Source organism: Lissotriton vulgaris, chromosome 9 (genome assembly GCF_964263255.1).
Source record: "Lissotriton vulgaris chromosome 9, aLisVul1.2, whole genome shotgun sequence".
Classification (NCBI taxonomy): domain Eukaryota; kingdom Metazoa; phylum Chordata; class Amphibia; order Caudata; family Salamandridae; genus Lissotriton; species Lissotriton vulgaris.
In genome coordinates, this window is record NC_141697.1 from 852858529 (window position 1) to 852875371 (window position 16843).

General features: G+C 37.9%; 1 pseudogene; it reads left to right on the plus strand.

Annotated features, from left to right (window-relative positions):
- Nucleotides 1-9060: 9060 nt before the first annotated feature.
- LOC147692359 (uncharacterized) overlaps nt 9061-16843 on the plus strand; it is a 56226-nt pseudogene continuing 48443 nt past the window's right edge.

The window sequence follows — 16843 nt, forward strand, 5'->3', positions numbered from 1 at the left end:
TTTGGGACCTCCTGAGTAGGTCTAGGGGGTGAGGGGCACTCTACCCTGCTCCCTTTTCAAGTTTTGAAGTATTTATATTTCACTCTTTTCTGAAACTACACAAAATGGCGGCGATAGGGTGCATCAGAGACAGACAGTGAGAGAAAGGAGGCAGGAGATGAAGAAGAGATGTCAAATATACATTGGTAAAAATACAGTGGGAGAAGGGCAGTAAATATGAGTAAACTTACTATGTAACATAAAAATTTTGCACACTATACTTTAAGTATTACATTATACTACAATCACTTCGCTTTTACCTCATAAATTAGAAATAGAAATGAATAATATGTCAACTAATTTTTAATTTGTAATTATTAATTTATTGTTCTGATTTCTCATAATTTAATAGTACTTGCAGCATGTCCTCATCTGGTATTTCATTTTCATTTATATATTTAATCTCTTCGTGAAAATTGTTCATTGCTGTTGGTTGGCAGTCCATTTGATCCAAACATTGAATACATTCTTAATCTAGAGATTGATCTAAAAAGTCTTTTAAGTTATCTTCTCCATGTGAAATGTTGCTTTCAGTCTCCATTACATTTTCATTATCAAGATCTGTTGAAGTAATTTCAAATGAAATTTCTTTGCTCTCCTCCATTTTAATTTCAAATTTCTTGCTGTAAATAGCAGAAAAAAATAATCACTTTCATTTATCGTTTTTGGTAATACATAACATAAAAGTAGCTTAATCAAGTATGGATTTTTTTCTAATTAATTAGGCAGTGTATAGTATCAGGCAGGAACTAGAAAAAAAAAGCACTGTATGAGTTGAAGCCTATCTTTAACAATAATTATAACATAAGGACTGTAAATAACTAACAGAATACATTTTCAAAATTATATAAAAGTGTACAATATAGTTCCCCTTATAAATTTACAACTCACCTTTTTGGAAGTAGAAGAGTAAGTACTGTGTTTTTGAAAGTTCAGAAATTGTGCACTCAAAATTCCTCTCAAAAGTACCTCTGACAGGAGTTTTACAAAATGGCTGTGTTTTCCTCTCATTTAAGAAATATACTTAACCAATCATACTTCATCACATACAAATTCAAAACATAAGTTAAATTTTGATTGGTTCTAATTTTCAATAGTTTCAAATGTGTTTTCCCCATGCAGTTTTCCATAGGACTTTTAGATACAGCTACAGCCTGAACGGCTGAAAGGAATTACACCAAAGTTGGCAAATAGATAGGCACTGGTATGTAGTAGGGCCTTTTCCTTATTATTTAAAAATTGCTCAAGTGGTTTTTATGAAAAGCAACTTCTAAAACACATATATATCTATGGGCGCGCTCCGAGCGCTCACCGGTACGCGTACCCGAGAGCGCACCCGGCGTGCTACGGGAGTGCGCAAGCTGTAAGCTGATTGGCTGTCGTGTGTCTGTCAACATTCTTAACAGTCCGGAGAGTCCGCCATCTTGTGTCTCGGGAACATCGAGACACCTGAGGTGAAAGAAAAAGGGGGAAATGTGTAAAAGGGGGCAGGGTAGACACCCCCAGACCCCCTAGGTTTTTTGTGGTTGGCCTAGAAGGACCCTGAAGGGTAAAAAATCTGTTTTATTTTGCAATTTTCACGGGGTAAGCGCTGGGCGCGCTCCCAGGTGCACTTTCAGGTACGCGCACCATGAGCGCACCACGGGGAAAAAGAGTGAAAAAAAATAGAGTAAAAAAATAATGTAGAGTGTTTAGAAGTAAGTTAGCTCTGAAAAGAGCTGTTGTGTTATGTTGGTGTTTTTTGTACCTACCAGTAGGTACCAATGCAGAGTCTTATATTCAAGAGGAAAACTCTATTCCCCTCATCTGTAAAATGCACACCTTCTCTCCTGTAGATGTCTTGCATGTTGTAACGCAAGTTGTTGTGGAAGATGGAACCCATAGCATAGTTTCTGAGGAAAGCAGAAACACATTTATTTACATGTTTCCTTGCTTTTTCAATCTGTGGACAAAATTGGTTGGACCAGTTCCATTTTTGCCTTTGGCATATATTAGAAAATACCAAGGCAGTTTTCGGAAAAAGTGACATCAATTGCCAAAAGATGTCCTTTAAAAGCATTTCCAGACCTACCCCAGTCAAAGTGCCTAAGTCATTTCCACCACAGTGCACAATTATAAGGTCAGGGTGTGGTAAATGCATAAAGGATTTTACCAATGGTATCAATTGGTGACTCCTCAATCCTCTCTGTCCAATCCATACAATGTCCACATTTGGTAGATCAAGATTGTAAATACCTCTGTTAGCTGCGTATTTTTGACTCCAGTGGACATAGCTATGACCCACAAACCAGACTTTTTGCATATTGAAGGTAGATGTGCTTGTAGTCAGATGAGTTGTGGAAATGAAATGGCAGTTTGATTATGAAAAAAAAGTGTTTGAGAATCAGTGCAGTTGAATAACCAGAAATGATTGGAGCTTTCTTAAAAATCTCCACTGAAAATTAGGGTGCATGCTTTTTTTTTGTAAGAAGTCATTTCAATGGTTGAGAAAAAGTCATTTAAACAAACATTGCATTTCATTAGCTAATTTGAGAGGTCAAACAGCCTTGATGGATTTTTTTGCAACATAGTATGATGAACTTGTGAACTGTGCGCAGTTACCATGGTTACTTGGTGAATGAGCACTAGGGGGAGGGTGAATGTTATGTGAGTTTCAAAGTCTTGAAATGTACAACCAATTAAAATGTGCAGTTTGGTGTTGAATTTGTGAGGGAATAATTTTCATTGGTTAGGTACAAGAATATGGCTCTGAAATGACAAAGAATCTATGCCAATATTCTCTGGCTCAAGTGAAGGAAGCATTGTTCAGACATTCTGCTTAAGAATATCTGTTGACTGTGACTGACACTGTTTTTCATCTTCCAAAGCATTTTTGAAGGTGAGCAATGATTCTTTTAGAAAAGATAGACAGCATAAGGATTTTTGACAAGTATCACAGTGAGTGTCTGTGTGAATTAAGGAATTATATTTTTACCTTTTTCCATAATGTTAGCTGTGTGTTTATAAGGTAGACTTCTTTTTAAATTGTTTTTTATGCTTGGATTCAATGCTGGTTTAGAAATTGTGTAATGGTTTTATTGGACCTGTAAATATGCTCCTTTTTTTGAAGCACCTTGTGCAACCTTTAACATGGGTGGAAGCAGTGAATGTATGGAGAGGGATAGGAATAGCAGATAGAAAACCATATGAAATGGTGTGGGAGATGCATAAAGTATTTCAGTAATGGAACCAATTGACTTGGAATATAAGATATAGAGGGGCATATTTACCAGCCGTGTGAGCAATGTTTGACATTAATGCTGGTCCAGAGATACTGTAATGTTTCATTGGCATATTTACAAGCCGCGTGCGCAATGTTTGACAATAATGCTGGTCCAGAGATACTGTATTGGTTTCATTGGCATATTTACAAGCCCCTTGCTCAATGTTTTGACATTAATGCTGGTATGGAGATAGTGTAATGGTTTCATTGACATATTTACAAGCCCCTTGCGCAATGTTTGACATTAATGCTGGTATAGAGGTAGTGTAATGGTTTCATTGGCATATTTACAAGCCCCTTGCGCAATGTTTGGCATTAATGCTGGTATAGAGGTAGTGTAATGGTTTCATTGGCATATTTGGAAGCCCCTTGCGCAATGTTTGACATTAATGCTGGTATACAGATAGTGTAATGGTTTCATTGGCAAGTCCAAGTCAAAGTTTATTATGTTTTTGGCTCTCTATGAGGGCCACATAAAATAAAACATACAATATACATCACATAAAAGAATCAACAAAATAACACCTTACAGTCTAGAAAAAGCGATGTGGAACATACAGTCACTAGTCTCGCAGTCCTCAGCCATTCCACGTGCATTATTAATAAATATCTAAAAAGCATTTAAAAAAGTTAAAAATTCTGTAGCAAAACATTTCATTAGGTGGGCTATAAAGGGCATGGAGGAAAGTATATACATTTAAAATTCCTAGCTGTAGACAAATTGGTTTTAGCCATTTGAGGCGAAAAGGACGCAATACCTTACATACAAACAAAACATGATTGCGATTCTGTACATTATTATGGCAGAAATTACATACAGGAGACACACCGTACCATTTTGCGTGAAGAGAATTTAAAGGAAGCAGATCTTGTCTCAATAAAAACCATAGCCTTCTGATTGTATGAGGGATGTTCCAGATGAGATATTGTTGGGGCTGTTTAAACAAGTATGTATTTAGCAAAGGTTGTCTATCTTTTTTCCTTGTTTGGGCTATCCAATCTAGTTTATAACATAGTTCCCAGGATGCATTTTTTAATTTCGTCTTAAGTTCAACGGGGTCTAATAAGAACAAGATGTTTGCATCCAACTCTAGTAGATCAACAGCCATTCTAAAGTTTTTTACCAATAAAGAGAAGTCATTGAGATCCCCCAAAAGTTCTCTTTTAATCGCTTCTCTCAGGGAACCATTTTTTCCTCTAACCAGACAGGCTACCCATCTTACAAGGGCAATCAGCCCCTGCACCCAACCGCTTCTCAAACCAAATTCTAGCCTGCATGAACTGTCGGAGCAGGCCGTATTTAGAGTTGATATTTTCCTTAAGATCTTTCCTTCTACTTTCGACACAAATCCCCAATGTTTTATATCCACTAATTCAATCCCATAAAGGAGAGTGGCAGGTATCTTAGCTTTAAACACATCAAGGAATAATTTAAAGTGTCTCTTCCCTGTAGCATTATACAAAGAGCACAATCCCATCCCATGTGACAATGCTTTACGAGAATTGTGCTCTATATGGGCAGTCTCACTTATGTTTGCTGTAATTATTTTCCCTAAAAAGGTGTAGGTTTTAACTACCTCTAATTTCTGTCCTCCTAATATCCAGTTGTAATTTACAGACCTGCATTTTTTCTTACCGAAAATACACATAATCTTGCTTTTAGTAGCATTGATCTTCATGAAGTGTTTTTCTGCGAAAAGTGATAATGCATGCAGGCGATTTGACAGGCCCTTCGGAGTCAGGTCAAGAACAAGTATATCGTCTGCATACATTAGAACAGATATCGGTACTCCCCCAATTTTTGGGGCTATTCCTCCACTGGATGTTATTTGGGACGGTAGGTCAGCTGTATATAGGGAGAACAGAATAGGGGCTAGTATGCATCCTTGTTTTAATCCATTCGGGGAAGGGATTGATTGGGAAAGTCCCCTTTCCCCACCTAGTAGCAGCTTGCACCATGTGTTGGTGTGAAGGGACTTTACCAATTCTAACAGATATGCTGGCATACCCATTGTGGCAAGTTTTTTTCATAACATTGACCGATCTACCTTATCAAACGCGGTTGAAAAATCAATGAATGCCACATATATTCCGCCTCCTCTAACTCGAACATATTTGTCTACAAGCCCCTGTAAGGCAGTTAAATTATCCAGGGTTCCATGCTCTTTACGGAAACCAGTTTGCTGCATAGGTAAAATATCATTTACGTCTATCCATTTCATAATTAATAATAGAACACATTTTGCAAAGATTTTTCCTATTGAATCTAAAAGTGCAATTAAGCGATAATTCTTAGGGTTATCCCGTTCTCCCTTTTTGAATATGGGAATCAGAATACTACCCCTCCAAGAATTGGGGACTAATTTAGTAATAAAACATCTCCGAAACAGTGGGAGTAATATCTTACTCCATAAAGTAACATCCTGCTTTATCATAGTCATGGGCAATTCATCCGGGCCCATGGCTCCGGAACAGCGCATACTTCTTATCACAGCTGCTATAGATTCTTCAGTAGGAAGATCTATATTATCATCTTTATTCAGGATAGATTCCAAATTACTATCTTCCACTCCATTGGAAGCGTAAAGATTAGAGATAAATGTCATCCATACTTCCTCTGCTATAGAAACTGGAGTCGGAAGAATTCTCATTCCACATCCTTTTCCTATTACAGACCAGAAGTCTCTAGAATTATTATTGACAGATGCCTCTCTTAGCCGTATCCATAACTTGTCTTCTTTTTCTTTCTTTAATTTATTTTTTAATCTGTTCCTTCTTCTTTTAAGTAGGGCTAAGTTTCGTTCGTTTTCTCCAGTTCTATTTAGGTATTGTTGCCTAACGAGTTTGTTTACTTCCTTATTTAAGGATAGCAATAGAGGCGGAGGACGTGGAAGGTTTTTAGGATTACTATTCGTCTTTGCCATCCTTCTTAGTTTCTGTGATAGTAATTCAAACTGAAGGAGTTCTGAACCTTGCCATTCCTCTAGTTCCAATATGGTTTGGGCAAGAATACTTTGAACATTCTTTAGGGATCTAGAATCCCAGAAACATCTTCCTCCATTACACTTAATATTAAATCCTGTATTACTCAAAGACCAGGAGTCAGCCACAGGGGGTTGGAGGGAAATTGTTATATTAATAATTTTATGATCACTCAATGTAGAGTTAGTAATCACAATATCCTGAATAAAGGAGTACGTCTCATAGTCTGTGATAACATAATCTAAAATAGATTTGCCTTTGTAAGACCCATGTGTGAACTTAGCTGGGACATCAGAGGGCATTCTGCCATTTACTATAAGCCCCTCTACCAAGCTTATTTCCTCTAATAAGATCTTTCCTCTTTTGTTGGTTTTTATTTTGTTAGGAAAAAGAGATTGAGGTATATTATACGCTTCTTCCTTTGTCTTATTTCTAAATAGCTCTAGGCTTATGTTAGAGACTTTACAGTTCAGGTCACCCATAAGAAGAATATATGGAGGGACAGGCCCCTCTATCAACTGTTTTATATACAAGAACATTCGCTTTAAAACTGCATTAAATTTATGTTCTGGGGGTATATATGCATTAATAACCACAAGTGACTTTCGAGGACCTTCTAAAGCTAGATTGTTAATGGATATTACTTGAAAGAGTCTACTAATATCAACATGATGAGAGAATCGCCATTTGAAAGCATTAGATAAAAAACAGACAATTCCCCCTTTTGCATGACCTCTATTGGATGGAGTAGCGAGGGCCTCAAAAACAAAATAGTCTTTCCCCCCATATTGTATATCTTTACACCATGTTTCTTGGATACACAGTATATCAGCATTCAGAGAAAGGAGATAGTTCAATTTCTCAGGGGAATTGTATAAACCTGCAGCATTCCAAGAAATGATATTAAGTTGTCTGTTAAAGATGCTGAAATAAGCATTTACTCATCGATGTATTACTCGATAATGCTCCAGGTAGCCAATTCCATTTCTGGGGATCGTGACATTGAGATGAGATCATGTTCTCATTACATGTTTGAATCTTAGACACCATACGCTTTCCCCTTGATACACAGATTTTTAAATCCTTATTACTAGCAGACAAGACATTTTGGTTAATACCCGAGCTAGTTGGTCCTTCTCTATAACAGAAACTAGTAAATGGTAATACATCTATACCTCGACATTGAAAAGCTTCTGCTTGCTGTATAATGATATTAGAGATTATTTTAGAGCAGAATTTGACCCTTGCTCGTTGGCCATTCTCACATGTTATAATTGAAACCAGATCTATGTCACTTGACTGAATTAATTTTAGACTTTCAATATCTTTAAGACAGTTAAGCAACCACGACCTGTTTAAAGTTAGGTCAAAGTCAAACAGTGGCAAAAAGTCCAATGTCAGTGTATCCACCCATACTGGAGCGACTTTTTGTGGCACATTAATTGGTTCTAGCGGTACTTCCAAAGGCAATTGAAAAATAGGAGCAGATGGATTAAGTGCCCGTATTACCGTAGTCTCCTTACTTATTTTTTCTTCTGGTGGTACACGTGGTTCTGACTCGTTAATCTCTGAACTTGGGGCTCTTCCATCAGGAATTTTAGCAGCAGGAATGTCTTTCACAGTCAAGGTGGGGGCGCAAACCTCTGCCACTTTCGTAATGGTGTCTACTATGGAGTTTTCAGAGATTTCTAGTTCCTCCAAAGCTTCATTTACATGTTGTTGAAATATAACTTGCCTTTGGCGTCTCCTTGAATACTTGCGAACTGGCTTCCTGTTCTTTCCTTTATATTTTTTACATTTACCCTTTTTAAATCCCTTAGTATCATGACTAAAGATAGGGAATAACGCATTTCCCGTGGTTTGATTGTTCACTAGAGAACCATTTTCCTCCTTTATTTGACTCTTTGATGTTGTATCAGATGTGTGGCGTGAGCTTTCATCCATCATTATAGAGTCTCTTTGATTCTCATTCAACTTTATTGTGGAGGATGGTATTAAAGTTTCGACATGCTCATGTACTTCTACCTGGAGCATTGGCCCAACCACAGTAGTTGCTCTTAACAAGTTATCGCCTTCCGCAGTAATTGGGTTCACAGGAGTTGTTCTTAACATGTTATCGCCTTCCACAGTGTTAGGCTTTACTGGAGTAGTAGTCATTACTTTTCCATTCTCCATATGCTTTGTCATTAGGACTTTCAAAATCTCAGTTACTGAGTCCATAATACAGTCAGTACTCACAGCAAATCTTCCCAATAGCAGTAAAATAGATGCCAGAAGGTCCTCGAGCGCTATTAAGGAGTCTGAGATCAGTCGATATAGCTGACGGATCCTGGGCGTTGTGAACATTTACTCATTGGATCTGGCACATACAGCCTAAACACGTGCATAGACTTTTATATAGTTTGTGTCAGTCCATTTCAAAATTCTTTATCTTTGATTTTAATTTTTCATAAATTTGAGTCTAATCATAAAACGATTGACAGGTAGCTGCAGAGTGCATTATGTCAGCTAGGAAATTACGTTCTGGAAGAACACTCGAAGGGCGGCCAAATACATTAATAAGATCGAACCCCTTGCAAAGCAAATACGCTAATAGCTTGCAGTTAAAGGGCCAAAGGCAGTTAATGGAAATTTGGGAAAATTCGGCAAAAAAGGAAATGGAAAGATCTCCCCCAAAGGATGAGGGGTCGCTACCACAATTAGACTTTCCCTTTGAGTCTGATTTGTCTCAAGACTCAAACGCAAGGTTTCTACTAATCTCTAAGGAGACAAGTACTATGCCAGCTTCTACTGACAGAGAGCTCCCTAAGTTGACATCTTCAAAGCTAGAAGTAAAACAGCAAAATGAGAAAGTGGGACAGATGGAGCAGGATGCAGTGGAACTATCTATGTTGTCCAGTATTGATTTAGAACTCTGTGGTCGTTACATGGATGAGAGACAGGGGAACCAATCTGAACTGAACAAAACTCCCAACGAAATCCATCCACCTGGACTAACATTATATAGCAGTACTCCATCCATTGCACCCAACGACATTCCGTCTCTACAAAGTGAGATGAAATCTCCAAATCTCAATCTATCAGGGATTCGTGCTTATGTAGAGACTGAATATCCAAGAAATGGTTTCATTGGCATATTTACAAGCTGCGTGCGTAATGTTTGATATTAATGTTGGTCCAGAGATACTGTATTGGTTTCATTGGCATATTTACAAGCCACGTGCGCAATGTTTAACATTAATGCTGGTCCGGAGATACTGTAATGGTTTCATTGGCATATTTACAAGCCGCATGCGCAATGTTTGACATTAATGCTGGTCCAGAGATACTGTAATGGTTTCATTTGCATATTTACAAGCTGCGTGCGCAATGTTTGACATTAATGCTGGTCCAGAGATACTGTAATGGTTTCATTGGCATATTTACAAGCCTCGAGCGCAATGTTTGACATTAATGCTGGTCCAGAGATAATGTATTGGTTTCATTGGCATATTTACAAGCTGTGTGCGCATTGTTTAATATTAATGCTGGTCCAGAGATACTGTAATGGTTTCATTTGCATATTTACAAGCCGTGTGCGCAATGTTTGACATTAATGCTGGTCCAGAGATACTGTAATGGTTTCATTTGCATATTTACAAGCCGCGTGCGCAATGTTTAACATTAATGTTGGTATAGAGATAGTGTAATGGTTTCCTTGGCATATTTACAAGCCGCGTGCGCAATGTTTGACATTAATGCTGGTATAGAGATACTGTAATGGTTTCATTGGCATATTTACAAGCCGCATGCACAATGTTTGACATTAATGCTGGTCCAGAGATACTGTATGGGTTTCACTGGGATATTTACAAGCTGCGTGCGCAATGTTTGACATTAATGCTGGTCCAGAGATACTGTATTGGTTTCATTGGCATATTTACAAGCCACGTGCGCAATGTTTGACATTAATGCTGTTCCAGAGATAGTGTAATGGTTTCATTGGCATATTTACAAGCCGCGTGCGCAATGTTTAACATTAATGTTGGTATAGAGATAGTGTAATGGTTTCTTTGGCATATTTACAAGCCGCGTGCGCAATGTTTGACATTAATGCTGGTATAGAGATACTGTAATGGTTTCATTGGCATATTTACAAGCCGCATGCACAATGTTTGACATTAATGCTGGTCCAGAGATACTGTATGGGTTTCACTGGGATATTTACAAGCTGCGTGCGCAATGTTTGACATTAATGCTGGTCCAGAGATACTGTATTGGTTTCATTGGCATATTTACAAGCCGTGTGCGCAATGTTTAACATTAATGCTGGTATAGAGAAAGTGTAATGGTTTCATTGGCATATTTACAAGCCGCGTGCGCAATGTTTGACATTAATGCTGGTCCAGAGATACTGTATTGGTTTCATTGGCATATTTACAAGCCGCGTGCGCAATGTTTGACATTAATGCTGTTCCAGAGATACTGTAATGGTTTCATTGGCATATTTACAAGCTGTGTGCGCAATGTTTAACATTAATGCTGGTATAGAGATAGTGTAATGGTTTCTTTGGCATATTTACAAGCCGCGTGCGCTATGTTTGAAATTAATGCTGGTCCAGAGATACTGTAATGGTTTCATTGGCATATTTACAAGCCATGTGCGCAATGTTTAACATTAATGCTGGTCCAGAGATACTGTAATGGTTTCATTGGCATATTTACAAGCCGCGTGCGCAATGTTTAACATTAATGCTGTTATAGAGATACTGTAATGGTTTCATTTGCATATTTACAAGCTGCGTGCGCAATGTTTGACATTAATGCTGGTCCAGAGATACTGTAATGGTTTCATTGGCATATTTACAAGCCACGAGCGCAATGTTTGACATTAATGCTGGTCCAGAGATACTGTATTGGTTTCATTGGCATATTTACAAGCCGTGTGCGCATTGTTTAACATTAATGCTGGTCCAGAGATACTGTAATGGTTTCATTTGCATATTTACAAGCCGTGTGCGCAATGTTTGACATTAATGCTGGTCCAGAGATACTGTAATGGTTTTATTGGCATATTTACAAGCCGCGTGCGCAATGTTTGACATTAATGCTGGTCTAGAGATACTGTAATGGTTTCATTGGCATATTTACAAGCATCGTGCGCAATGTTTAAAATTAATGCTGGTATAGAGATAGTGTAATGGTTTCATTTGCATATTTACAAGCCGCGTGCGCAATGTTTGACATTAATGCTGGTCCAGAGATACTGTATTAGTTTCATTGGCATATTTACAAGCCGCGTGCGCAATGGTTAACATTAATGTTGGTATAGAGATAGTGTAATGGTTTCTTTGGCATATTTACAAGCCGCGTGCGCAATGTTTGACATTAATGCTGGTATAGAGATACTGTAATGGTTTCATTGGCATATTTACAAGCCGCATGCACAATGTTTGACATTAATGCTGGTCCAGAGATACTGTATGGGTTTCATTGGGATATTTACAAGCTGCGTGCGCAATGTTTGACATTAATGCTGTTCCAGAGATAGTGTAATGGTTTCATTGGCATATTTACAAGCCGCGTGCGCAATGTTTAACATTAATGTTGGTATAGAGATAGTGTAATGGTTTCTTTGGCATATTTACAAGCCGCGTGCGCAATGTTTGACATTAATGCTGGTATAGAGATACTGTAATGGTTTCATTGGCATATTTACAAGCCGCATGCACAATGTTTGACATTAATGCTGGTCCAGAGATACTGTATGGGTTTCACTGGGATATTTACAAGCTGCGTGCGCAATGTTTGACATTAATGCTGGTCCAGAGATACTGTATTGGTTTCATTGGCATATTTACAAGCCGTGTGCGCAATGTTTAACATTAATGCTGGTATAGAGAAAGTGTAATGGTTTCATTGGCATATTTACAAGCCGCGTGCGCAATGTTTGACATTAATGCTGGTCCAGAGATACTGTATTGGTTTCATTGGCATATTTACAAGCCGCGTGCGCAATGTTTGACATTAATGCTGTTCCAGAGATACTGTAATGGTTTCATTGGCATATTTACAAGCTGTGTGCGCAATGTTTAACATTAATGCTGGTATAGAGATAGTGTAATGGTTTCTTTGGCATATTTACAAGCCGCGTGCGCTATGTTTGAAATTAATGCTGGTCCAGAGATACTGTAATGGTTTCATTGGCATATTTACAAGCCATGTGCGCAATGTTTAACATTAATGCTGGTCCAGAGATACTGTAATGGTTTCATTGGCATATTTACAAGCCGCGTGCGCAATGTTTAACATTAATGCTGTTATAGAGATACTGTAATGGTTTCATTTGCATATTTACAAGCTGCGTGCGCAATGTTTGACATTAATGCTGGTCCAGAGATACTGTAATGGTTTCATTGGCATATTTACAAGCCACGAGCGCAATGTTTGACATTAATGCTGGTCCAGAGATACTGTATTGGTTTCATTGGCATATTTACAAGCCGTGTGCGCATTGTTTAACATTAATGCTGGTCCAGAGATACTGTAATGGTTTCATTTGCATATTTACAAGCCGTGTGCGCAATGTTTGACATTAATGCTGGTCCAGAGATACTGTAATGGTTTTATTGGCATATTTACAAGCCGCGTGCGCAATGTTTGACATTAATGCTGGTCTAGAGATACTGTAATGGTTTCATTGGCATATTTACAAGCATTGTGCGCAATGTTTAAAATTAATGCTGGTATAGAGATAGTGTAATGGTTTCATTTGCATATTTACAAGCCGCGTGCGCAATGTTTGACATTAATGCTGGTCCAGAGATACTGTATTAGTTTCATTGGCATATTTACAAGCCGCGTGCGCAATGGTTAACATTAATGTTGGTATAGAGATAGTGTAATGGTTTCTTTGGCATATTTACAAGCCGCGTGCGCAATGTTTGACATTAATGCTGGTATAGAGATACTGTAATGGTTTCATTGGCATATTTACAAGCCGCATGCACAATGTTTGACATTAATGCTGGTCCAGAGATACTGTATGGGTTTCATTGGGATATTTACAAGCTGCGTGCGCAATGTTTGACATTAATGCTGGTCCAGAGATACTGTATTGGTTTCATTGGCATATTTACAAGCTGTGTGCGCAATGTTTAACATTAATGCTGGTATAGAGAAAGTGTAATGGTTTCATTGGCATATTTACAAGCCGCGTGTGCAATGTTTGACATTAATGCTGTTCCAGAGATACTGTAATGGTTTCATTGGCATATTTACAAGCTGTGTGCGCAATGTTTAACATTAATGCTGGTATAGAGATAGTGTAATGGTTTCTTTGGCATATTTACAAGCCGCGTGCGCAATGTTTGACATTAATGCTGGTCCAGAGATACTGTATTGGTTTCATTGGCATATTTACAAGCCGCGTGCGCAATGTTTGACATTAATGCTGGTCCAGAGATACTGTAATGGTTTCATTGGCATATTTACAAGCCACGTGCGCAATGTTTAACATTAATGCTGGTCCAGAGATACTGTAATGGTTTCATTGGCATATTTACAAGCCGCGTGCGCAATGTTTAACATTAATGCTGTTATAGAGATACTGTAATGGTTTAATTGGCATATTTACAAGCCGCGTGCGCAATGTTTGACATTAATGCTGGTGCAGAGATACTGTAATGGTTTCATTAGCATATTTACAAGCCGCGTGCGCAATGTTTGACATTAATGCTGGTCCAGAGATACTGTAATTGTTTCATTGGTATATTTACAAGCCGCGTGCGCAATGTTTGACATTAATGCTCGTATAGAGATACTGTAATGGTTTCATTGGCATATTTACAAACCGCGTGCGCAATGTTTGACATTAATGCTGGTACAGAGATACTGTATTGGTTTCATTGGCATATTTACAAGCTGTGTGCGCAATGTTTGACATTAATGCTGGTCCAGAGATACTGTAATGGTTTCATTTGCATATTTACAAGCCGCGTGCACAATGTTTGACATTAATGCTGGTCCAGAGATACTGTAATGGTTTCATTGGCATATTTACAAGCCGTGTGCGCAATGTTTGACATTAATGCTGGTCCAGAGATACTGTATTAGTTTCATTGGCATATTTACAAGCTGTGTGCGCAATGTTTGACATTAATACTGGTCCAGAGATACTGTATTGGTTTCATTGGCATATTTACAAGCCGCATGCACAATGTTTAACATGAATGCTGGTCCAGAGATACTGTATTGGTTTCATTGGCATATTTACAAGCTGCGTGCGCAATGTTTAACATTAATGCTGGTCCAGAGATACTGTAATGGTTTCATTTGCATATTTACAAGCCGCGTGCACAATGTTTGACATTAATGCTGGTCCAGAGATGCTGTAATGGTTTCATTGGCATATTTACAAGCCGTGTGCGCAAAGTTTGACATTAATGCTGGTCCAGAGATACTGTATTGGTTTCATTGGCATATTTACAAGCTGTGTGCGCAATGTTTGACATTAATGCTGGTCCAGAGATACTGTATTGGTTTCATTGGCATATTTACAAGCTGCATGCGTAATGTTTAACATTAATGCTGGTCCAGAGATACTGTAATGGTTTCATTTGCATATTTACAAGCCGCATGCGCAATGTTTGACATTAATGCTGGTCCAGAGATACTGTAATGGTTTCATTGGCATATTTACAAGCCGTGTGCGCAATGTTTGACATTAATGCTGGTCCAGAGATACTGTAATTGTTTCATTGGCATATTTACAAGCCGCGTGCGCAATGTTTGACATTAATGCTGGTCCAGAGATACTGTATTGGTTTCATTGGCATATTTACAAGCCGCGTGCGCAATGTTTGACATTAATGCTGGTATAGAGATACTGTAATGGTTTCATTAGCATATTTACAAGCCGCGTGCGCAATGTTTGACATTAATGCTGATCCAGAGATACTGTATTGGTTTCATTGGCATATTTACAAGCCGCATCACACATACTGTTGGCAGAGACAGATATGGTACATTATATGTAACATTCTGATCATGTGCCTAAGATCACACTGTGACTGAAGCTTGATTCGCCCATTTATCTGATCTTAGATACTGTTGGCAGAGACAGACATGGTACATTAGATCTAAAATCCTAGTAATCTGCCTAAGATCACACTGTGAGTGAAGCTTGATTCATCCATCATTGTAATCTTAGGCAGAGTCACAACTACTGTTGGCAGACATAGACATGGTACATTGTATGTAACATTCTGATCATGTGCCTAAGATCACACTGTGACTGAAGCTTTATTCACCCATCACTGTGATCTTAGGAAGAGTCACACATACTGTTGGCAGAGACAGACATGGTACATTATATCTAACATTCTGATCATGTGCCTAAGATCAGACTCTGACTGAAGCTTGATTCACCCATCACTGTGATCTTACGCAGAGTCACACATACTGTCGGCAGAGACAGATATGGTACATTATATCTAACAGTCTGATCATGTGCCTAAGATCAGACTGTGACTGAAGCTTGATTCACCTTACACATACTGTGGGCAGAGACAGACATGGTAAATTAAATCTAACATTGCGCAAGCGGCTTGTAAATATGCTAATGAAACCTTTACAATATCTCTGGACCAGCATTAATGTCAAATATTCAAAATTTATGGCAAATGTGTGACACATCTGAATGCCTTCTTGATGGAACTAAAGTAAACAAGCATTGAAAATGCAATAGATCTCGCCCTTGGTGTCACACATACTGTTGGCAGTGACAGACATGGTACATTATATCTAAAATCTTATTAATCCGCCTAAGATCACACTGTGAGTGAAGCTTGATATAATGAGCAACTAATGTGCTAACATTCTAAATTTATGGCAAATGTGTGACACATCTGAATGCTTTCTTGATGGAACCAAAGAAAACAAGCATTGAAAATGCAATAGATTTTGTGTGATCTTAGGCACATGTCCACGATATTACATGTAATCTACCATCTCTGTCTCTGCAAGCAGTGTGTGTGTCTCTGCACAAATTATTTCACTGTATCTACAGGCCAAAAACAAGCCACCTATATATAAACAAGATATAACATTAATTAGTAAATAATTTTTGACACAAAGCAAAACATATGTAATGTAAATGAGCCTTTTGTTGTCTACTAGTGTTAATATTGTTTACTTATTGTAATTGATATGTAATATGTTTGTAGTGGTCTATAATATGTTATTTTTTGTTTGCCACAGATTCAAATCATCTATACAAACAAACAAAAAGATGCCTTCTAAATCAAGAAGAGAAAAAATGTATAAAAGAAAATTAAGGTCTAAGGCAAAAGAAAGTCAAGAACCAACCAAAATAAAATCTTCAGAGAAAAAGAAAAATGCTCCTGGTAAGCAAACTAAAAATGTTCTCAAGAAATTATTGAAACGTCAAGAAAAAAAAGTTTTTTTAGAAAGATTAATGAAACACCTGTAATTTCAAAAAAGACAGGATGTCCTTCTAAAAATGTTAGACCTGTACAAGGAGATGATATTTTGCATAGCAAAAGAAGATGCAAACAATTT